The 22,495-nt window shown below is 43.8% G+C and overlaps 1 long non-coding RNA gene across 1 annotated transcript in view; it reads right to left on the bottom strand.

Annotated features, from left to right (window-relative positions):
• Positions 1–3,761: 3,761 nt before the first annotated feature.
• Positions 3,762–22,495, bottom strand: part of LOC132209592 (uncharacterized) — a 45,214-nt gene continuing 26,480 nt past the window's right edge. Inside the window, exon 5 of the long non-coding RNA XR_009445781.1 lies at positions 3,762–4,952. This is a non-coding gene — a long non-coding RNA (uncharacterized LOC132209592). The remainder of the gene's footprint in view (positions 4,953–22,495) is intronic.

The raw sequence follows: 22,495 nt of genomic DNA, 5'->3' as shown, positions 1-22,495 counted from the left end.
CAGGATAGGCAATGCACTAGGCTGGAATATTTCTGAACTTCCCAGATCTCTTTGTGAATGTATTAATTGTGTGCCGAACGACTCTGCCAAGAAGGCTTCTAGTTGCAGAACTATTCTGACTTAACTCCTCACAAGCTTGGTGCCAGTTAAGGTGTTAAAGTTAGCATCAGTAGTTCAGAAATAATGAAGTAAAGAAACAATTAGAGTCCAATGATTTTTGACCTATAGAGTAGCTCTATTACTTGTCTCATATGTGGGTCTGCTTGATTTTGTAGGATTCCTGACCCAAATCAGAAGTTCGAGGAGCAATCCACACTTCAGCTTATATTTTAGGAAGATTATCTTTATCAGACAACTTGTCTGTCTATTTGAAATTGTGAAAAGCTGAGCACCTGCTGTGCCTAGACATATGAAGATGGTGAAGCTATTGTGAAGGGTAAAAAGTTTAAAAATAAAGTCTTTGCATTTTATGCAACATTCTAGTCCAGCATTAAGGAACTAATTGCAAGCAAAAACATGTAAACTGGGAGAAAGTATTTCCAATGGTAGAAGTCTTGACAATCTGGGACTCAAATGTAGATTTCTGGCAAAACAAATGAGAGGAATAATTTGTTCAGTGAGTTACTTTGATCTGGAATGTACAGCCTGAAAGTGTCCTGGAAACGGATTCATTTGCAACTTTCAAAAGGAATTAGATAAATCCTGGGGAAGGAAAACAAAATGCAGCACTCTGGAAGTAAAACCAAGTAGATGGCTAGTAATCATATGGTATAAAAATCTTGAATTTTGCTGCAAAAAACCCACCATCAAAAAGTTTGATGTTTCATTCATCAAGACATTTCACAAAAGCATTAGTTCAAGAGGAAAAGCAGCATTTATATGCATGAGAGGACTGCTGATTGGTTGTGGCATTGATGTGGAGATTGCAATTAATGATGATTGACAGTTAACTGCCAGATTTTGTTTAAATTTTAAATTGGGCAGCTTGACACGAAATGGTCAGGACAATGCCTTATAGGTGCTGGAGAAGTGCAGAAAGAAAGGAAGGATGTGGGGTGTACAAAATCACTTGGTTCTACATCTCTGTACATAGATTTGCAGGATCAGATTAAGATCTTGAAGCCTATTCACTGCACAAGAGAAGCCAGCTAAATTTCACAAAGATAAAGAAAATATTTGGATTTATAATCTTTCACATATTTGGGATGTCCTGAAATGCAAAGAAGTTCAGTAACCAATTCAAAAACAATGAGCTCCCATAATCAGCATTGGCATAATTTGCAAATAACCTGTTTTATTACTGTTGGTTGAGTGATAAATATTGTCCAGAATTTTCACTTTGATATGGTGGAGAGGTTTGTGCACTCTGATGATCCATTGAGAGATTCCATTGGGACCTCATTACTGCTTATAACCATGGTGACATGATTGCAGGAAGACGCCAGTCAAATTGAAGTCCAAATAGTCTCCAATGGTACAACAAGCAAACAAAGAGTATACATCTCATTGCTTGCAAAAGTGAAAGAAGGCTGTTTCAGTAAGGTAGGCCTGATCATTGTTGTTTGACACATCAAAGAAATCTGACCACCAATGGTGTCATGGTGGCGGTGGTGGACGTGTCATCCAGAAACCCAGTTTATTTCTCTAGAACAGGCATTCAAAGCCCATCAAGGCAGCCGATGAAATTTTATTAATCTCAGCAATTGTGCTCATGACAACTATTTTTGATTGTTGGAAAACTAATCCGGTTCACTTCGGTCCTTTAGGGAAGGAGGTCTGCCAACCTTATCTGGTCTGGCCAACATATGACCCCAGAACCACAGCAATGCGATGGACTCTTACCTGCCTTCTAAAATAGCAAACCAATTTATGGGCAATTACTGATGAGCAGCAAATGCTGGTCTGGCTGCCACCCTCATCACATGAAAGAGAAGGAACAAACCCATTAAGATTGAAAACGTTGTAATGGCACCTCAAGGTCCCCATAAAAATCAAAGTCTCACGCAGGTTTTACCCGGGGGCTCCTTTGTCTCATGCTTTTGAGCAAGACAGGGCTACAAACCTGACAGCCCCTAGTTCAGAATCCAAACAAAGAAACCAGATGCACGGTCATTGCATACCACAGCCAGTAGGATCACTATCTTTGTGATCAAACGTTGAACATTGTTAAATATTCCAACTGTGAATGTTAGAATTCAGAATCACAGAATTGTTAGTTGCAGAAGGAGGCTACTGAGTACGTTGTGTCCGCACTGGCAATGTTCCTGGATAATTTCAAGGGTATCTGTCTGGAAAGAAGAATTGCAACACTATCAAAGGAGCTATCACACCCTGAGTGAGAATTGGCTTCCCGAGAAGGGGCAGCTGAAGAAACAAAGAGGGACATACATCATTGACTGGAAGGGAATGGCTGACAGTTTTAGCATTTGCTTTAATTGAATTTTAAGACTTGGGTCAATCTCACTTGCAAGGGAGCAGATCTGAAAGAGACTTTCAGCTCAGACTAGCTACAAAAAGCATGAGAGTGGTTCCACAAGTTTTATTAGGTAGACTTTATTAGGTTTCCCACAATAAGCACAAAATCATGGTCATAATACCTTAACTTGACTAGGCAATTTGTCTCTTGATTAAAATCTATCTTCTGTCTTTATTCAATCTAGATGACAGTGTGTGCTGAGCAGCTTACACAACCTTATTTTATGCGCACATCCCAGCTTGGTTGCGTGCCATGTTGGTTAAAACTCTATTTCTGTCCATCTGATTGCTCAGTAAAATATCTATCTGCCCTTCCATTATGCTACCTTGAACCTAGTTTAGGTCACTGCCTAAAGGCCCTTTGCTTCTTCCTGACCCGGAGGCCCGACCACCGACATCCTCATCCGCCTAGCCGAACTCATCCTCACCCTCAACAACTTCTCTTTCGATTCCTCCCACTTCCTACAGACACAGGGGGTGGCCATGGGTACCCGCATGGGCCCAAGATATGCCTGCCTCTTTGTAGGTTATGTGGAACAATCCCCCTTCCGTACCTACACTGGCCCTAAACCCCACTTCTTCCTCCATTACATTGATAACTGTATCGGCGCCGCCTCATGCACCCACGAGGCGCTCGAACAGTTCATCCACTTCACCAACACCTTCCACCCCAAACTCAAGTTCACCCGGACCATCTCCAACACATCCGTCACCTTCCTCGACCTCTCTGTCTCCATCTCAGGCAACCACATAGAAACCGATATCCATTTCAAGCCCACCGACCCCCACAGCTACCTAGAATACACCTCCTCCCACCCATCTTCCTGCAAAAATTCCATCCCCTATTCCCAATTCCTTCGCTTCTGCCGCATCTGCTCCCACGATGAGGCATTCCACTCCAGTACATCTCAGATGTCCTCGTCTTCAAGGACCGCAACATCACCCCACAGTGGTCGAAAACGCCCTCTATCATGCCTCCCGCATGTCCCGCAACTCATCCCTCACACCCCGTCCCCGCAATAGCCGCCAAAAGAGAATCCCCCTCATCCTCACACAACACCCCACCAACCTCCAGATCCAATGCATCATCCTCTGCCATTTCTGCCATCTGCAATCCGACCCCACCACCAAAGACATTTTTTCATCCCCACCCTTATCTGCCTTCCGGAGAGACCACTCTCTCCGTGACTCCCTTGTCCGCTCCACACTCCCCTCCAACCCCACCACACCCGGCACCTTCCCCTGCAACTGCAGGAAGTGTTACACTTGCCCTCACACCTCCTCCCTCACCCCCATCCGAGGCCCCAAGAAGACTTTCCACATCAAGCAGATGTTCACCTGCACATCTGCCAATGTGGTATATTGTATCCGTTGCACCCGGTGTGGCTTCCTCTACATCGGGGAAACCAAGCGGAGGCTTGGAGACCGCTTTGCAGAACACCTTTGCTCGGTTCGCAATAAACTGCACCTCCCAGTTGCGAACCATTTCAACTCTCTCTCCCATTCCTTAGACAATATGTCCATCCTGGGCCTCCTGCAGTGCCACAACAATGCCACCCGAAGGTTGCAGGAACAGCAATTCATATTCCGCTTGGGAACCCTGCAGCCCAATGGTATCAATGTGGATTTCACTAGCTTCAAAATCTCCCCTCCCTCCGCTGCATTCCAAAACCAGTCCAGCTTGTTCCCGCCTCCCTAACATGTTCTTCGTCTCACCTATCCCCTCCTCCCACCTCAAGCCACGCCTCCATTTCCTACCTACTAACCTCAACCTGCGCCCTTGACCTGTCCGTCCTCCCTGGACTGACCTATCCCCTCCCTACCTTCCCACCTACACTCACCTCCACTGGCTCTATCCCCGCCCCTTTAACTTGTCTGTCTCCTCTCCACCTATCTTCTCTTTCATCCAACTTTGATCCGCCTCCCCCTCTCTCCCTATTTATTCCAGAACCCTCTCCCCCTCCCCCTTTTCTGATGAAGCGTCTAGGCCCGAAACGTCAGCTTTTGTGCTCCTAAGGTGCTGCTTGTTCTGCTGTGTTCATCCAGCTTCACACTTTGTTATCTCCAACTGAACTTATTCATCATGCTTTGGTGGTTATATTACACATAAAAATACAATTTGAATCAATATACTTAAGGATATAGCAATTAGGTTTTGACAGGCTATAATAAAATAAACTCAATTCCATGCAACGGTCCTCATGTCCATGGAATTAATTTTGCTACCTGGAATAGCATCTTAAATACACTGGCAGAATTCCTCAATTGTGTAAATGACGCTGCATGTTTAGCTTAGCCATAACCAATATGCCATTGTCATTAGTGCTTACGTTCCGATCCTTGACTATAATGAAGTTGTTAAGGGAAAGGTCTACTTTGATCTTGTCGAAGTCCTCTTCATTGCTATCTCAAAAGGCAGCGATCGTCCCTTTGGGTGACTTAAGTGTCAGAGCTGGTTGTGACTCCAATGTCTGAAGCTGAATCATTTGGAAAAAGACGATATAGGAAAAGGCAATGCAAATGGTATCCTGCTCACATCGTATCCTCAGTAAGGCCTCAATTTAACAAGAACAACATTTTGACAAAAGGACAAATTGAAAACCACATGAAGCATTCTAGATTAAAGCACTGGTACCTCCTGGGTTATATCTTTGTTCAGATCATAGATCTAAGTAACATTTATACCATAGAATTCATGAGGGTCTGGTACGCTTATCATTGATTCATTCAATTGATAATTAACTTCCATCCAGCTCCAAGACATCACAAGGTATAAACATCCAAGAAAGAATATTAGTACTTCTCCTCTTCCTCTTAATGAATTTGCCATTACAATACGAATTAGAAATAGGATTTTTGGCAGTCTCTGCCATTGGTTGGCAGTGTTCCTGTGCAGCTGTTTTGAAGTATTAATGATATTCCATACCAGATTTGACATTCATAGGAAGTGAGACAACTTATTTCAGAAATTTTATATCTGGGGTTCTCCATGGGCAATATGTTTAATTTTAAGAGTGTTTATTGTCATACTCTGCATCTTGCCTGCTTTAGGTCTTGTTTCCTTTGTTAAATTTTATTGCATTGATTTGAATTTTACAGTCTCCATCCCCCACTGCCAGGTTTTTAGGTGAAGGGAGTCACAGAATTTCTCAGATGGTCAACCAAATGTGCTCCCCACCAGCCCCCAAACTCTCCGCAATTTTTGTCATGATGGTGAGACCGAAGGTTGTCTTCCTACCCGCTCCCAAATTGATGCTCTTATTGATCACTTAATGGTCCCTTCTCACTCTGCCTCAATTTTCAGGCAGGGAAGAGCTGCTCAGGGGTTAGGGCTGAGTGGTGAAGGAAGGATGGCAGCACACCAAGGCTAGGGTTCAAACATGAAGGGAAGGACGCTGCCCTCAAGGGTCCCCTTTCCACAACTGGCCACATGTTGGCGCTCCCTGATCTTGCCCCAACCTTGTCCATTCCATCTAGATCCCTGTTGTGCCACCCACTTCCAAACTCGTAATTATGTGGTACTGCTCTCTAGGACTTTGACTCTCAGGGCTGCCTGTAATTCCAATTGCGGTCTACAACAACTCTCCGAAGACTACCATGGCTAATTCAACTTAGCTTCACAACCTTGGACACCACGGGGCAATTTATCATGGTCAATCCACCCAACCTCACACCTTTGGACAGTAGGAGGCAATTGGAGCACCTGGCAGAAACCCATGTAGACGCAAGAAGAAGATGCAACGTGCACACAGGCAGTCACCCAAGGCTGGAATCAAACCCGGGTCCCTGGTGCTTTGGGGCTGTGGTGCTAATCACTGTGCCTGAGCATGTTGCTCCTTGATGGTACTGATGTTGACACTTTCCATTACTAGTCTGATGATTGAGAGTCGACCAACGGAATGGTAATTGACTGGCTTAGATTTTGCTTTTTCGGAACAGGACATATCTGAGCAATAGTGCACATTCTTGGTTAGGTGCTAGTGTTGTAACTTTACTGATACAGCTTGGTCAGGGGTGTAGGGGTTAACTCGTACCATACAAAGTGATCAATATCTGCTTTACCCAAAGTAGCCGATGTTTGAAAGACATAAAATAGCCAATGAGGGCTAAACAAGATGGGGCAGTCTGCTCTAACATTTAAATTGAAATATAATAGTAGCTTGGGGCAGAGCTACCCAAGGTCATACAAAAGCCCTGCGACTCATCATCCAAGACAGTTTTGATAAGAGGTTGCCTAAGAACAGACAAACGACTGTACTCTCACTAATGGAAGGATGTTGTCCCACTAAAGACCTTGCACCATGGGTATAAATCTTAGCTAATGAACTCATCAGATTAACTCCCTAAACAGTTGCAAAAAACAACAGCTAAAGAATTTTTGTAGTAATTAGCTTCTTACCCATAGTATTAAGACATAGGGTCTAGTTAAAGAATCCTTCAGATTGTCACAGAAGTAGGTTTCAACACATAACCAGAATATAATACAAGCAGTAGGGGGTAAAGTATTTAAACCCAGAAGTGAAAATTATAATTAGCTTTAGGACATGCCTTATCTTACAGCCTGAAGGAGATAGATTGGTCCAACTCGTTAGCTATGAAGAGCGAGCAGTAAAAGTAGCTGTAGAACTTTACACTTTATAACTAAGCTTATAACAGGAATTGATCATATAGTTAATCAATCATTAATCAATTAGTTAAAACTAAGGGGTTTTTTTACATATATATTCCGGATGGTGGGAAATATAAGAGGAATATTTAAATTTTATAAAAGCAGCACACATAATACCAGGAATAACAGAATTCATACAGCCCTTAGAGATAGGAAAATCTAAGGCAGACCAGAAGGAGTATAACTAATAACTTTTGGAATATGAATTAACAGGATGCATTGAAAGATCCCAAGGCCCAGAGATTACAATGACTAGTAAACACCATGAGATCATGGGAACCTGGGGCTGTCCCTAAGAATGTCCATCATTGATTAGATGTCCCATGGGATATGGTATTTGGATTCAGCGGAAGGGCAGTGACTGCATTGTATTTGAGTATTGGAACACAAGTGTATAAAAATGCTGTATTTCTTTGTAAAATCAGAGTGTTTCATTGTGATCAGAGATAATGGGAACTGCAGATGCTGGAGAATCCGAGATAACAAAGTGTGGAGCTGGATGAACACAGCAGGCCCAGCAGCATCTTAGGAGCACAAAAGCTGACGTTTCGGGCCTAGACCCTTCATCAGAGAGGGGGATGGGGCGAGAGTTCTGGAATAAATAGGGAGAGAGGGGGAGGCGGACCGAACAAGGGTAGAGGAGAAGATAGGTGGAGAGGAGAGTATAGGTGGAGAGGTAGGGAGGGGATAGGTCAATCCGGGGAGGACGAACAGGTCAAGGAGGTGGGATGAGGTTAGTAGGTAGGAAATGGAGGTGCGGCTTGAGGTGGGAGGATGGGATAGGTGAGAAGAAGAACAGGTTAGTGAGGCGGAGACGAGCTGGGCTGGTTTTGGGATGCAGTGGGGGGAGGGGACGAGCTGGGCTGGTTTTGGGATGCAGTGGGAGGAGGGGGGATTTTACAGCTTGTGAAGTCCACATTGATACCTTTGGGCTGCAGGGTTCCCAAGCGGAATATGAGTTGCTGTTCCTGCAACCTTCGGGTGGCATCATTATGGCACTGCAGGAGGCCCAGGATGGACATGTCGTCTAAGGAATGGGAGGGGAAGTTAAAATGGTTCGCGACTGGGAAGTGCAGTTGTTTATTGCGAATCGAGCGGAGGTGTTCTGCAAAGCAGTCCCCAAGCCTCTGCTTGGTTTCCCCAATGTAGGGGAGGCCACAACAGGTCCAGAGGATGCAGTATACCACATTGGCGGATGTGCAGGTCAACCTCTGCTTAATATGGAACGTCATCTTGGGTCCTGGATTGGGGGTGAGGGAGGAGGTGTGGGGGCAAGTGTAACACTTCCTGCAGTTGCAGTGGAAGGTGCCGGGTGTGGTGGGGTTAGAGGGGAGTTGGAGCAGACAAGGGAGTCCCGTACAGAGTGGTCTCTCCGGAAGGCAGACAAGGGTGGGGATGGAAAAATGACTTGGGTGGTGGGGTCGGATTGCAGATGGTGGAAGTGTCGGATGATGATGCGTTGGATCCGGAGGTTGGTGGTTTTTAAGGGAGGAAGAAGTGCGGTTTGGGGCCAGTGTAGGTGCAGAAGAGGGACTGCCTCTTGCTCCCAAGAGGAGCTAGAACAGTTTATCCACTTCACCAACACCTTCCACCCCAACCTCAAGTTCACCTGGGCCATCTCCAGCACATCCCTCACCTTCCTGGACCACTCTGTCTCCGTCTCAGGTACCAACTAGAAACTGATGACCATTTCAAACCCACCAACTCCCACAGCTACCTAGAATACACCTCCTCCCACCCACCCTCCTGCAAAAATTCCATCCCCTATTCCCAATTCCTTCTCCTCCGCTGCATCTGCTCCCAGGATGAAGCATTCCACTCCCGCACATCCCAGATGTCCGCGTTCTTCAAAGACCGCAACTTCCCCCCCTGCAGTGGTCGAGAACGCCCTGGACAGTGTCTCCTGTATTTCCCACAACACATCCCTCACACCCCGCCCCCGCAATAACCGCCCAAAGAGAATCCCCCTAGTCTTCATATACCACCCCACCAACCTCCGGATACAACGCATCATCCTCCGACACTTCCGCCATCTACAAGCCGACACCACCACACAAGACATTTTTCCATCCCCACCCTTGTCTGCCTTCCGGAGAGACCACTCTCTCCGTGACTCCCTTGTCCACTCCAAACTCCCCTCCAACACCACCACACCCGGCACTTTCCCCTGCAACCACAGGAAGTGCTACACTTGCCCCCACACCTCCTCCCTCACCCCCATCCCAGGCCCCAAGATGACATTCCATATCAAGCAGATGTTCACCTACACATCCGCCAATGTGGTATACTGCATCCGCCGTACCCGTTGTGGCTTCTTCGACATTGGGGAAACCAAGCGGAGGCTTGGGGTCCGCTTTGCACAACATCTCCGCTCGATTCACAATAAACAACTGCATTTCCCAGTCGCGAACCATTTTAACTCCCCCTCTCATTCCTTAGACAACATGTCCATAATGGGCCTCCTGCAGTGCCATAATGATGCCACCCGAAGGTTGCAGGAACAGCAACTCATATTCCGCTTGGGAACCCTGTGGACTCAATGTGGACTTCACAAGCTTCAAAATCTCCCCTTCCCCCAGTGCATCCCAAAACCAGCCCAGCTCGTCCCCTCCCCCCACAGCATCCCAAAACCAGCCCAGCTTGTCCCCGCCTCACTAACCTGTTCTTCTTCTCACCTATCCCATCCTCCCACCTCAAGCCGCACCTCCATTTCCTACCTTCTAACCTCATCCCACCTCCTTGACCTGTCTGTCCTCCCCGGACTGACCTATCCCATCCCTACCTCCCCACCTATACTCTCCTCTCCACCTACCTTCTCCTCTATCCATGTTCGGTCCACCTCCCCCTCTCTCTCTATTTATTTCAGAACCCGCTCCCCATCCCCCTCTCTGATGAATGGTAGGCCCGAGACGTCAGCTTTTGTGCTCCTAAGATGCTGCTTGGCCTGCTGTGTTCATCCAGCTTCACAGTTTGTTATCTCAGAGTGGTTCATTGATCTCTCTTCCAATCCAAGCCAAAGATTAAGGGAAAAATTGCTTTCTTATGTCGAGCCACATTCAGGGAAGATTGTTTGGCTCTCTCCCTGCATTAATGAGGCTCTGCGTGAATTAACGTGTTCCACTTGCCTGAATCCTTCCTGCTTCCTGAGTTTTGTCCCTTGTTGGGGAATACACTCTTACAAAAGGCATAGTATGTTTTGAGGCGTAAAAGATGTTGTCAGAGCCCATAGCCTTTGCTGTATCTACTGCTTCCCACCAGTCTTGCACTCAACACGGTTATGATTTCAGCTGAAGGTATTATTGGACTTGACAGATCTCAGAATGAAACCTGTCTTGACAGATCATTAATTTAGTTAGTTAACACAATGGTTTCACACTGAGGTTGCTAAGGTTCCTCAGAATTACAGAAAAAGGAGTCACTTATTTAAAATTGAGATGTAAAGGAATTGCCTAGAGGGTAGTGAATGCTAATGAACTCTCTAGCCTAGACATTTGAGGAGGCTAGATCACTGAAAGTATTTAAAGGAAGTAAAAATATAAACCATGCGATCTATATATGTGTATAAAAGCAGTTAGGAATATATTAAAACAAATATTTCAACAAGCGTACTTCAATCTGTATCCCAAGACTGTCCATTACAGAAACTCAAGTCTGGAAAAATTATACTTCTATCTCAAAACTTTTTTAGTCTACCTAACTGAATCCTTCCTGTTCCTTTCTCTTGAACTACTGAGACAATTTTATGATTCGTCTCCAAGTCTGACAGTATGAGCCTTTCACAATTTTGATGGCCTAACTTCTCAAGCTTTAGCTCTTGAAGATTTCTGTCCAAAGTTCTCCTGTCTTGGGAAACTTCACAAACTAGAATAAACACTGCTACTGCAGTAATTGGTTTCCTCTGAACTGAGCTGTCCTGAATTAAACCTGCTCAGAGAAAAACTAAAAACTAGCTTATGAACACAACTTTTGGTTTTCTTCAAACACAACACTGATGTGTCTGAACTGAACTGAAACTAAAACTAATAGCTTAAAGCATTTAAACTTCATGCCATAAACCCAAAGGTTGAAATATTGTAATCTATTAACAGTCCAGGAGTACCCAGAAGCCCTGAAACAAAGTCTTCTTGGGACTGGTACATTTGGGTCACTGTTCTAACATGACTTTCTGACCTTTTCCAAAACTAAACCTCTATAGCTCTAACCCACATTCTATATGACTCGCTTTTTAAAATGATCCAAATTCCAAAAATGATAATAATGTATTTACACATTTTTGATCACACTTCACAGAAGTTTGTCTTAGCTGTTAAAGTGGCCATCAGACATTTACACGAAAGTAGTGGGGTGGAGGGTCCTAGGCAGAGGGAGTGGTCTACGCAGAGGGAGTGGTCTAGGCAGAGTGAGGAAGTGGTCCAGGAGGAGTAGAGGGAACTTATTACTGATCTGCTCCACAAGGTCTGTGATCATTCTCGGACTGGTCTGTACTCTTTCATAACAGAATGATCCTGACTAGAAAATTTCATGGCAGAACTGGTCATTGTGAAATGTGTACTTTTTTTTGCCTGCTAAACATTTGAGAATCTGGGGATACTGGGTACAAATTACGAGCATGTCCCTTCAAGTTGTTTTCACTGAAGTGTTCCGCTGTCTCTAACTTTACAGGCAAAGTGGTTGGGAAGTAGTGAGGGCCAAGAAAAGAACAAGGACATTGAATGCAGACTCAAGGCAGTGATTTAGCAAGCAAGCTGACTGCGACAGATATTTCAAAGGAGATGTGGGTGGGGGGATGGGTGGGCAGTGCCATGCTGTAGAGGGGGAACATTATGCTTGGGGTGGAGAGTAATTGGAAAAACATTAAAGGAAACGCAAAAGTGATCAGAGAAGATTTTGTCAAAGGGTGCATACGAAGAGCCATCAGAGAAAATTACATTGTCTACCATGTCCTAAAAGTTTGAAACGCCATCCCATGTGAACACATTAAACATTCATGTACAATTCTGCACAGCTTGATTTCAAACGATTGAAGATATTTGCCTCAATTACTAGTTTATAAAGTCTATATCAAGGTGATCAGCTTACTAATGATTGAAAGATGGAACATTTTCTTCTAAAATTCAATCCAAAATAATTGTATAAATGGAGCGTTGTAGGTTTAAGTTGAAATGTAACCTGCATGAAAATATAGTTCATAAATGGCAAAAATGTGCAATTAATTTACATCCACACAATTCTGTATAATCCTGATTCCCAAAAGTGAAGTCACTCCTTTCATTACACTATCCATGCTTCTTTTTCTGAAATGACTTACAGCTGTTTTACATTTCTCTTTTCAGAACAGTCTTATGGTCACTTATTTAGGCCACCTGGGTTGCCATGACATCTGTCTCCCCTGCTGAGAATTATGGTTAAAAGATGTTAGAAAGGACACTGAGTTCCTGTGTAAATCGTACAATTTGTTGTTGAAGTCCTGAGGCTGTTGCCATGGGGATGGGAGAGATTTTGATTCTTTTGTTTTACTTTCCAGCTTTCCCCCCTTCATAGTCCTCCTTGCCTGTAGCTGGCTGCTACTGGGTTTAAGTTCCAAACAAACAGGCAACCTCCTGTAATTTGGTCAGATAGCCATTATTCCTGCGACTGTGAGCAGCATCATTCTCTGGAGACACATCCTCACTATGGACACTCTTCCTATTTTCACCCAATTGCTAACGGCTGCCAAATAAACCGAATGGCAATCAGGGAATGAAACCCAGGCTCATTTTTTCCAGTGACTAGCTCAAAGTGCACATGAGAGACTTTTCCTTAGTTTTCAATAGAAATGAATAAATACTAGGGTGGGGAGGCATGTAAAAGAACAGTTGGCAATCATTCTAAGAATAAACAGTGTGCATTAATAAAAACACTAAGAAGTTGGACTGACAGGTCTTTTCTGTATTGTATGACTGTATGGCTCTATAAGTGTCACAGGTCAAGCGCTGGATTTTTACTTCCCTCTAGAAGCAGAAATGAAGGAGGATGGATGATGATAATAATGGCATCAGTCAGTTTGCTGGTTTGCCACTGTTGTTACATTTCATCAGCTCAGGTTTGGAGATGGGGGCTTATCCTGTTCCAGGAAAACATCTGACCCACTAGTGAGTGTAATGAAAATTATTTAAAAAGTTTAATAACTGACATTTAGTCAGTGGAATCATTGGGATGCTCTTATGTTGTAGGATGGTGGGCGTTTTCTTAGTAAATAAATAAAACAATCCACTTGAAATACTTTTTAAGAACAGCTCTATGGTCCAGTAGAGTTAATGGCATCTTTATCTTTAGTGTCTGAAAGTATTCCTCACAACCTCCCAATCATACAGGGGTGTGACACATAGAGATGGCATCACCACATACGGCAGTGATACCAACACACACAGAGGTGACATTATCCTGTGAAACGCCTTGTCAATGTAAAAGGCTTGAACTGAGCATTTCACTAAGACAAAGCAAGGAAGCAATGACATGACTAAATTACTCTTATTAATAAATACAATGGAAACAAACTCTCTGGAGGAATTCCAGAAAATACAGCCAAGAAAGAGATTCTCTGGAAAAACTGAATTTTGTTTGTGATTTGCGTTCTTGTGAAGGCACTATGACTTTTAAGGGAGGATTTATATGCAAAGTAAGAATTACATGTTAATAAAAACAAGAATTCCTGCTCTAAATAAATTCTTTATCATGTTGTAATGTTGCTTTAAACTCAAAAGCACTGTAAACTACTCTATGGCTGACACCTAAGCCCACTTTAATTTAATGGCAGGCATCCTGTGAGTTACACTTGTCATAACTTCTTTATCTTTATAATCTAATCTCTCAAGTTCAGATGGTGGCTATAAACCTCTCAAAGTTTATGAGTCAGACTCTGTCTGCCTCGGGCTTCTAACGCTGCGTAATTACAACCAAAAAGGTTTGTCCTCCGTTCTTGTGTGAGTTACTATCATTTGTCACTGAAGCTTTCACTGGTATGTGTTATAATGGCAGTAACAAATTCCTTCTTGCTTGACTTCTCATTGGCTCACTTGACCCCTGAAGTCTGCGAGGCTCAATCTAGTTTAGAACACAGAACCCTTCAAATTTACCCCATGCTAAGGTTAACGTGCAACTGCATTCATTTCAAAATGCTACCACAGCTGTTTTAGCGGTCATTAATCCATTTATTTCTTGCTTCTATTGAATTAGTAGAACAGGGAATTACTTATCTTTAGATGACTGAATTTGTAGGGGCATGTTCTTATGTAATGTTAAATTGTATTGACAAGGCAAAGTAGTAAGTCTGAACAAGTCAAATGATTTCTTAATTTAAGTAGAACAGAATGAATAACTTTTAAATCATATTTGAGCTGCTGTTTGGGCTGGCTCCATTGCCATTCCACCGGCTAGCCTGTTGCGATAGCTTTTGGTTAGTTTGTACTCATTTTATGCAATTTATTATGTTAATTTTGTGAATATGTCTAACTATAATTAGCTTTGTCATCACAAGAAGTGATGCAATGTCATGGGTAGCAACCATTATAGTCAGTTTGGAGCAGTCAGACGCACTTGTAGATGAAGCCTCCAATAAAGTTCTGTCTCCAACCTCGAGACTTCCTGCTTAGCTTTGTTTGTATTCCCTCAGAGCCTGGGACAGATCTCGTTCAGCAGCTGTGTCCTTTGGGGCTCTGCCAGGTTAGTCAGTGGTGATGCTACGGAACAACTGCTGAAGTTCCCCCAACTGGATTCCGTTCAGAGCCCTTGCCGCCCACAAAAGGGATGAGTAGTCATTCAACAGCCACTGGAATTGGGGGGAGTTGGGCAGTAGCTGATATTCAGCAGGAGATTTCCTCGCCCATATTTGACCTGATACTATGAAATGTCACACAGTCTGGTGTAAATGTCAAGGGTACCCAGGGTACTCTGTCCTGCCAGAGGGACAGGACATGCACAAGGATGGCTATTACATCATCAGTCGGGGTGGGGGGCAACTCTGAATTGTTTACACTGATTTCAGTGGGGTGGGAACGAGGAATGCCAGGTTTTTTGTTTGATATCCAATTGGATGTGAGTTGTTCTAGGGATAGTGTATGATGAGGGATAGAATTGGAAATAGTAGGAGTTGTTTAGATAGTTAATGAGGTGCGGCGGTCAGATATGACAAGAAATCTCGCTGGGCCTCGCAGCGAGAACCCCTCCAAAAAAACCCTTGATGCAATTTGCAGTTGGCCAAAAAAGTGCAAGATTCAACTCAATATGCACCTTCTCGTACCTGTTGGACATTAAAGCGTTCACATTCTTTAAAGGGAAAAGGATGGAAGTTGAGTTATGGTATAGATTTAAAAAGATTCAATCCTCCACATTTATGACATTTAAATAAGATGTGTCATTCAGTATAGAAACACCGGCCTGATGCTCAATCATTCTCTCTGAGTAATGTAGTCTGTCAATGTAACATACAGTAATATCAGGAGCCAGAGTATGGGTGTAAGTCTGTGATAAAACCACAAGTAGCTAAACGCTTAGAAAAGGAGAAGGAAGAAAGGAAGTCTTGACAACGGCACACAAGAAGTGACTGTGCAAACAAAACCAGAGAAACCATAACGGGAAATGAATTGACTGCAGTGGGAGAGATTGCAGTGAAACCAAGAAGTGGCATGGACAACTATGCCACAGATCATTAAGAGACTGGGAAAGATAATCATCCATTGGCCTGCCATTTCAGCACAGTCCCTCAATATCTTCACTTGCCATAAAAGCACTGGTCAATCTCTTGAATCTTTTGAGGGTGAAGAATTCGACATTTTGCTCTGATAATTCAACCTTCCACAAATCTATTTCTGTTCATCCTGAAGATGTTTTATCTAAAGGGCCTTCATCAGAAAAGGGGGATGGGAAGAAGATTCTGAAATAAATAGGGAGAGAGGGGGAGGCGGACTGAAGATGGATAGAGGAGAAGGTAGGTGGAGAGGAGAGTATCAGTGGGGAGGTAGGGAGGGGATAGGTCAGTCTGGGGAGGACGGACAGGTCAAGGGGGCAGGGTGAGGCTAGAAGGTAGGAAATGGAGGTGTGGCTTGAGGTGGGAGGAGGGGATAGGTGAGAGGAAGAACAGGTTAGGGAGGCAGGGACGAACTGGGCTGGTTTAGGGATGCACTGGGGGAAGGGGAGATTTTGAGCTTGTGAAATCCACATTGATACCATTGGGCGGCAGGGTTCCCAAGGGAAATATGAGTTGCTGCAACCTTCGGGTGGCATCATTGTGGCACTGCAGGAGGCCCAGGATGGACATGTCGTCTGAAGAATGGGAGCGGGAGTTGAAATGGTTCACGACTAGGAGGTGCAGTTGTTTATTGCGAATCGAGCAGAGGTGTTCTGCAAAGCAGTCCCCAAGCCTCTGCTTGGTTTCCCTGATGTACAGGAAGCCACAACAGGTACGGCGGATGCAGTATACCACATTGGCGGATATGTAGGTGAACATCTGCTTGATGTGCAAAGTCTTCTTAGGGCCTCGGATGGGGGTGAGGGAGGAGGTGTGGGGGCAGGTGTAGCACTTCCTGCGGTTGCAGGGGAAGGTGCCGGGTGTGGTGGGGTTGGAGGGGAGTGTGGAGCAGACAAGGGAGTCGCGGAAAGAGTGGTCTCTCCAGAAAGCAGACAAGGGTGGGGATGGAAAAATGTCTTTGCTGGTGGGGTCGGATTGTAGATGGCGGAAGTGTCGGAGGATGATGCGTTGTATCCGGAGGTTGGTGGGGTGTTATGTGAGGACAAGGGAGATTTTCTTTTGGCGGTTATTGCGGGGACAGGGTGTGAGGGATGAATTGCGGGAGACACGGTTGAGGGCGTTCTTGACCATTGCGGGGTTGGGGGGTGGGTAGTTGTGGTCCTTGAAGAACGATACAAGAGAGTTGCAGTGGGAGAGAGACCCCTGAGGTTTGTCTGGAGGTGGACTGGTTGTCAGTTACGTAAGATTGTGCTTTCAAACACAATGATTTCAAACACAAGAGGGCAGTAGAATCACTCAGATTTGCACCCCAGAGTTCATTTGGAAGAGTGTTACAGCGCAGAAAGAGGCCACTCAGCAACATTTTCGCACCAGATCTCCAAATGAGCACTATGACTTAGTGTTATTCTCCCACTATTTTCCTGTCCCTTTGCACACTGTTTCTATTTTAACAATCTAACGCCCTCAGTTGAATCTGCCTCCACCAAACTTCCAGGCAGCGCATTCCATAGTCTAACCCCTCATTTTGTGACATTATTTTGCAAATCTCTTAAAATTAGATCCCTCTTGTTCTCAATCTTTTTTAGAAACAGAAACAATTTCTTCCTGTTTACTCTATCCAGGCGCCTCATGATTTTGACGATTCACTTCAGAGAGCCTCTTAGCTTTTTTCCCACTAGTAACAACAGTCCAATTTGTTCTGAGAATTTAAGTTTCTCATACCTGGAACCATTCTTGTAAACCTCTTCAGCACTCTCTCTAATACATTCGTGTCCTACCTGTAGTGTGGTAACCAGCTGTTCTTACAATACTCCAGCTAATGTCTAACAAGCATCTTTTTTATAACTTCACCTTAACCTCCTTGTCATTTTATTCTGAGTCTACATTAACAAATTTCAGGATACTACATGTTCTATTAAATGCTTTCTCCACCTGTCCTGCCACATTCAATAACCTATGCGCATGATCACTTTTTGCTCCTTCAGCCCCTTAAGAATTGCATTCCTTCCTTTTTATTTAATGCCTATATTCTTCCTGCAAAGATGCATCACTTCTCACATCTCTGCATTGAACTTCACCTGCTGAGTTGGATGGTCAGCCATGATCACATTGAACAGGCTCAAAGGGATGAATGTCCTACTCGTAATCCTATCTTTTATTTTTCTAGCTATTGCGCAAGAGGAAAAGTGACTTAGAAAATCTCTTTGGGTGTGGAGATGGCAACGGAAAATTACTCCGCACCAATTTAAAGTGGTAGCAGCAGTGAATTTCACACTGACTGCTCCTTTGAATGATTGTCATGCGTAACCCAGCGCTGTGCCTCTGTGGGAGAGGAGGGCAGCTGACTGAGTGTGTTGCCTGGGGATGACTATTTCAGAGCTGGATCAGCAACGTGATGGTCTGCCAAAATTTTGTCCTCACGGCACAGGACAAATGGATTGTGAATACTGCCAAGACAGCAGGGTTACTGCTCGCTGTTCAGATGCATTGCCTGCAGAACCAGTCATTGGCTCTCCGCACAATCGGAAAGGCCACTATTCTGCAAGGCTATGTGCCTGCTGCTCTTATTCTATGTTCAGAGAAGGTGTTCAGTACCTCTGCTGTCTCATATATTCGGAGTTGGACAGTGGACCACAATATTTTTACTTTGTCACAAAGTGCAGCATAGATTTAGTGCCTTGGTTAACCTTGAAGTCCATTGGCAGCATCATCCTTCCTCTGTTGAGAAGCTGCAGATCTGTTTCCAAGAGGTGAGTGGCACAGTGGCTCAGTGGTTAGCGCTATTGCATCACAGCACCAGGGACCCAGGTAACACAGATCTCTGACCATCTTGTTGGCAAATCACAAATGTCTGCTCCTGCCTTGAGGGCTGACGGGAGAAGTGCACACTCCAGCCTTTAAATGGATACAGCCTCTTGTTGAAATTTCTCCTTCGTCTGCAAGGAACTTAATTTCTTGATGTCCTATTTCACAATGACGTAGCAGTCATTGTAGTTAACAAGTAAATAGCGTACTCAGATATCTTTCGATAGAACATAAGACATTCCGACTATCCAGCAGCACTCCCTGCAAACTTTACCAATTTTCCAAACTCTTTCAACATTCTGGGACTCCCACAGAATTAGCAAGAATCATGTTGGATGATGTCTGTCAAACTAGGTGGAGACATCAGAATTAACTTGAGTCGAGGTCCAAACAGGCAGAATGGTGTCAAATCAGCTTTAGCTGCTGTCACATTACAATCTGCCTACTGTATGTAATTTTGGTGCATCAATGTGACACTCACAAAATGACCCTCATCAACATGGCATTTAGTCTGTGCCATCTTAGAAGTGGGCAGGAATAGTGTAAATGCCATTGTGCACCTAAACTACATTTTGCATCCTTTAATTTTAATTGTCAGAGTGGGCAGACCATATGAAAATGTTGGGGTATGAAATTAAAGAAAATTGATGCATTTAAGGAAAGGAATTAAATAGTTCTCATAGAAATGAAACAGGATGTTCTGCCCAATGAGACTGTGCATCTATATAGTGCATTTTGCAACTTTAGAAAGTCCAAACAAGTACTTACACCCTCAGGAGTATGCTTTGGAAGTGTTGTCACTACAGTATTGTAAACTGTGCATGGGAAAGAAGCCTTTACAGGTTGAGTAGTCCTTGCAAGGGATAGGCAATCTTATTAGTTACAATGGAGTTCATAGAATCCGTACAGTGTGGAAACAGATCCTTCGGCCCACCAAGTCCACACCGACACTCAGGGCATCCCATCCAGACTCATCCCTCTAATCTATATCTCCCTGAACACTATGGGCAATGTAGCAAGGCCAATCCACCTAGCCTGCACATCTTTGGACTGTAGGAAGAAATGCACGCAGACACAGGGAGATGGTGCAAACTCCATACATACAGTCGCCCGAGGCTGGACTTGAACCTGGGTCCCTGGCACTGTGAGGCAGCAGTGCTAACTGCTGGGCCACCGTGCTGCCCCTTATTACTAGTTACTAGTGTTAGTGGAAGACTGTTTGAATGAGGAACATGGAAATGGAAATGGCTGGCTGAAGCCTCAAAGAAATGGAGTGCAAGGCAGGGTCAAACTGTGCGGTTAGAGCTTCCATCCTACCTCCCAAAGGAAGTGAGAGCTCCCTCCTGAATGAAATTGGATTCCTCCTCACACCTGCAGTGATAGAATAAAAGCTGAATACCATGGATACAGAAAATCTAAAATAAAACACTCTTTCTGATTTTATTTTACTCCTGCATCAGATTATATGCTGCCTGGATTCAGGCAATGTTTGCTCACTAATTATTGCCCCTATATGCTGCTGCCATAGTTCTACGGTGTAAAAAGTGATGTTTATTTTTAGTGGTGAAGGAATTATAGAGCAGGTTATTCAAAAAATATTGCAGTCTTCAGAAATAATCATGTACTGCAGGTCTTTGAATTTCTCTCATATTTGATTCATCCCACTCAACAGCAATGGATTTTTCTCATGTCAGCTCTGTGTAACCTAAAACAGGAAAAGTAGAGAGGAGGCTGCGGGGAATTAGTAAGGTTAATGGGATCCTTAAAAGTACATTCTCCAACCCCGAGAATTGTTTACTGTATTATTTTCCATGACTGCTTATGCCCAGGAGAGACTCATTTTATTGTTTTTCATCTGTGAAGCCTCTGCCAGTGGAACTGACACCACCCTCGTCGCTCTCTGAGTTGCTAATTGTTCTAACAGTGGAAATTATGTGGGAAGGTATTTATTTCTTCTTCCATTTTACCCTGCTCCTGCCTGCACGCTCCTCTCTTCTTCCTACCCAATATCCTGAATCTATTGACTTACTCTGGGGTCTGCTGTCACTTATCCTGACTGTCCCGCTGGTATCTCTCCTCTGAATACACATCGCTTCATTGCATTTTAGGAGAAAACAACAAAAAGTGAAATTTACATAATAGCTTTTATATGAAAAAATGTGCCAAGGCACTTCACAGTGGTCCTAGCAGGCAAAACTAACTTAAAAGCGATATTAACACAGAAAAATCATACGGAACAATCACAAAGAAAGGGGAGAGGTGAAGAGACGGAAGGGAACAGAAAAGGAACTGGTGATTAAAGGCACAGCCTCCCGCAGTGTAACACAGAGAGTCCAGGGGAGCAGGGCAGCTGCGATGCACAAGAGGTCACAGTTTGAAATACAGAAGTATGCTGAACTGAGGACGTTACAGTCATAAATTGGAAAGGAATAACTGCATAAAGAGGAAAACTTTAAATTGATGCATTGGGAGAGTGGGAGCCAGTCTAGGTCAGCGGGTAAGGGCTAGTCAGTGAATTTAGAGCAAGAAGCATAGGAGTTGATAAGAAGTTTAGAGCGGCTTGAATTTTGGCAAAAATCTAGAGGGCTCTATGTTACTCATATTAGCCCCAGAAACCTGATTCCCACCCAGCCCCAATTCAGGGAAAGGAATGGTTAGAGGTTGTACTTTACATATCCATGGCTCAGGGAGGAAAGTGTAAATATTAAAGTGCAGCTGCCTTCAGTCAAATAACTAGTGGGATGTCCAAAATACAACTGGAAGGCTTTAGACCTTTCAGTTCTTTAGTGCAGTCGAGCATCATTTTGGATAGATCCACAAATGCTGTTTTGGAAGTAAGGGCTGTTGAGAGAACTCCTTTTGGGATCAGTGAAAGTGAATGCATGTATGAAGTGGATGAAGGATTGGTCAGGCTAACTGGAGATGTCAAATTGGCAAGGGAACTACCAAGCTGTAAAGTAATTTGAACATCTTGATTGTGACGACACTATGACTTTACGAGCTGTGTTTTGTCCTGTCTCTTTCATGAAGAATGGTTGAGGCAGAGGTACAAGCAGTCTGTTCCAAGCTAGTAAGCAGCTTCTAGGCCTTGGATTTTTTTTCAAAAGTTGGAGCCTTAAAAGCAGCATGCTTGAGTGGAGTCAGGCTCCCACAGAACCAAGAATTTAGTTTAGCTTTCAGAGGTTGTTGGGGTTTTGAAGTTGGCTGTGGAAAAAAATTACATCCTTCTCTCTGTTACAGCTAAAAGCTTGCTTCCCCTTTTTGTTGTGAGAATTGCATGTGAGGCAATCAATTTTACTGAATTTGTCCTTGCCAAGGGTGTGTTTACAGGTTGTTACTATATTGCAACAGTTGCTGTTTAATAGTTAAATAATGTATTATTCTGCTAAGTTTTCCATAGAGTTAAAACAAAACTAATTTTTCTTCCCTTTGTTTATTTTATTTGCATCAGGTAAAAATAAAGTGTCCATTGTTTAAAGGCAAGTCACGTAACTGATCAAAATATAACAAAATACACCAGGGACATAGCATCTTACATCTGCCTTTAAAAAAGATAAAAGTTAGGGTCTAGGTTACCTCCTTGACATATTTGAAGGGGGTTTGGTCTGGTCCATAATAGATTGGGGCCTCTTGTCGGGGACAAAGTCTCTAATTTCAGTTTGGGTTTAGGATTGTCGGATTCAAAGGCAGTGAGTGATGAATGTTGGTGTAATTTTATTTCGGATGTTGCATATAGTTGGTTTAAATAGAGTGTACCTTGTGTAATCGTATCTTTTTCATTCACTAAGACTTTCCGAGGGGTGGAAGAAGTCACTTTGGGT

This window comes from Stegostoma tigrinum, chromosome 5, assembly GCF_030684315.1.
Source record: "Stegostoma tigrinum isolate sSteTig4 chromosome 5, sSteTig4.hap1, whole genome shotgun sequence".
NCBI lineage: Eukaryota > Metazoa > Chordata > Chondrichthyes > Orectolobiformes > Stegostomatidae > Stegostoma > Stegostoma tigrinum.
Note: the sequence above shows the minus strand (reverse complement) of the source record. Positions and strands in the feature narration are given on the sequence as shown.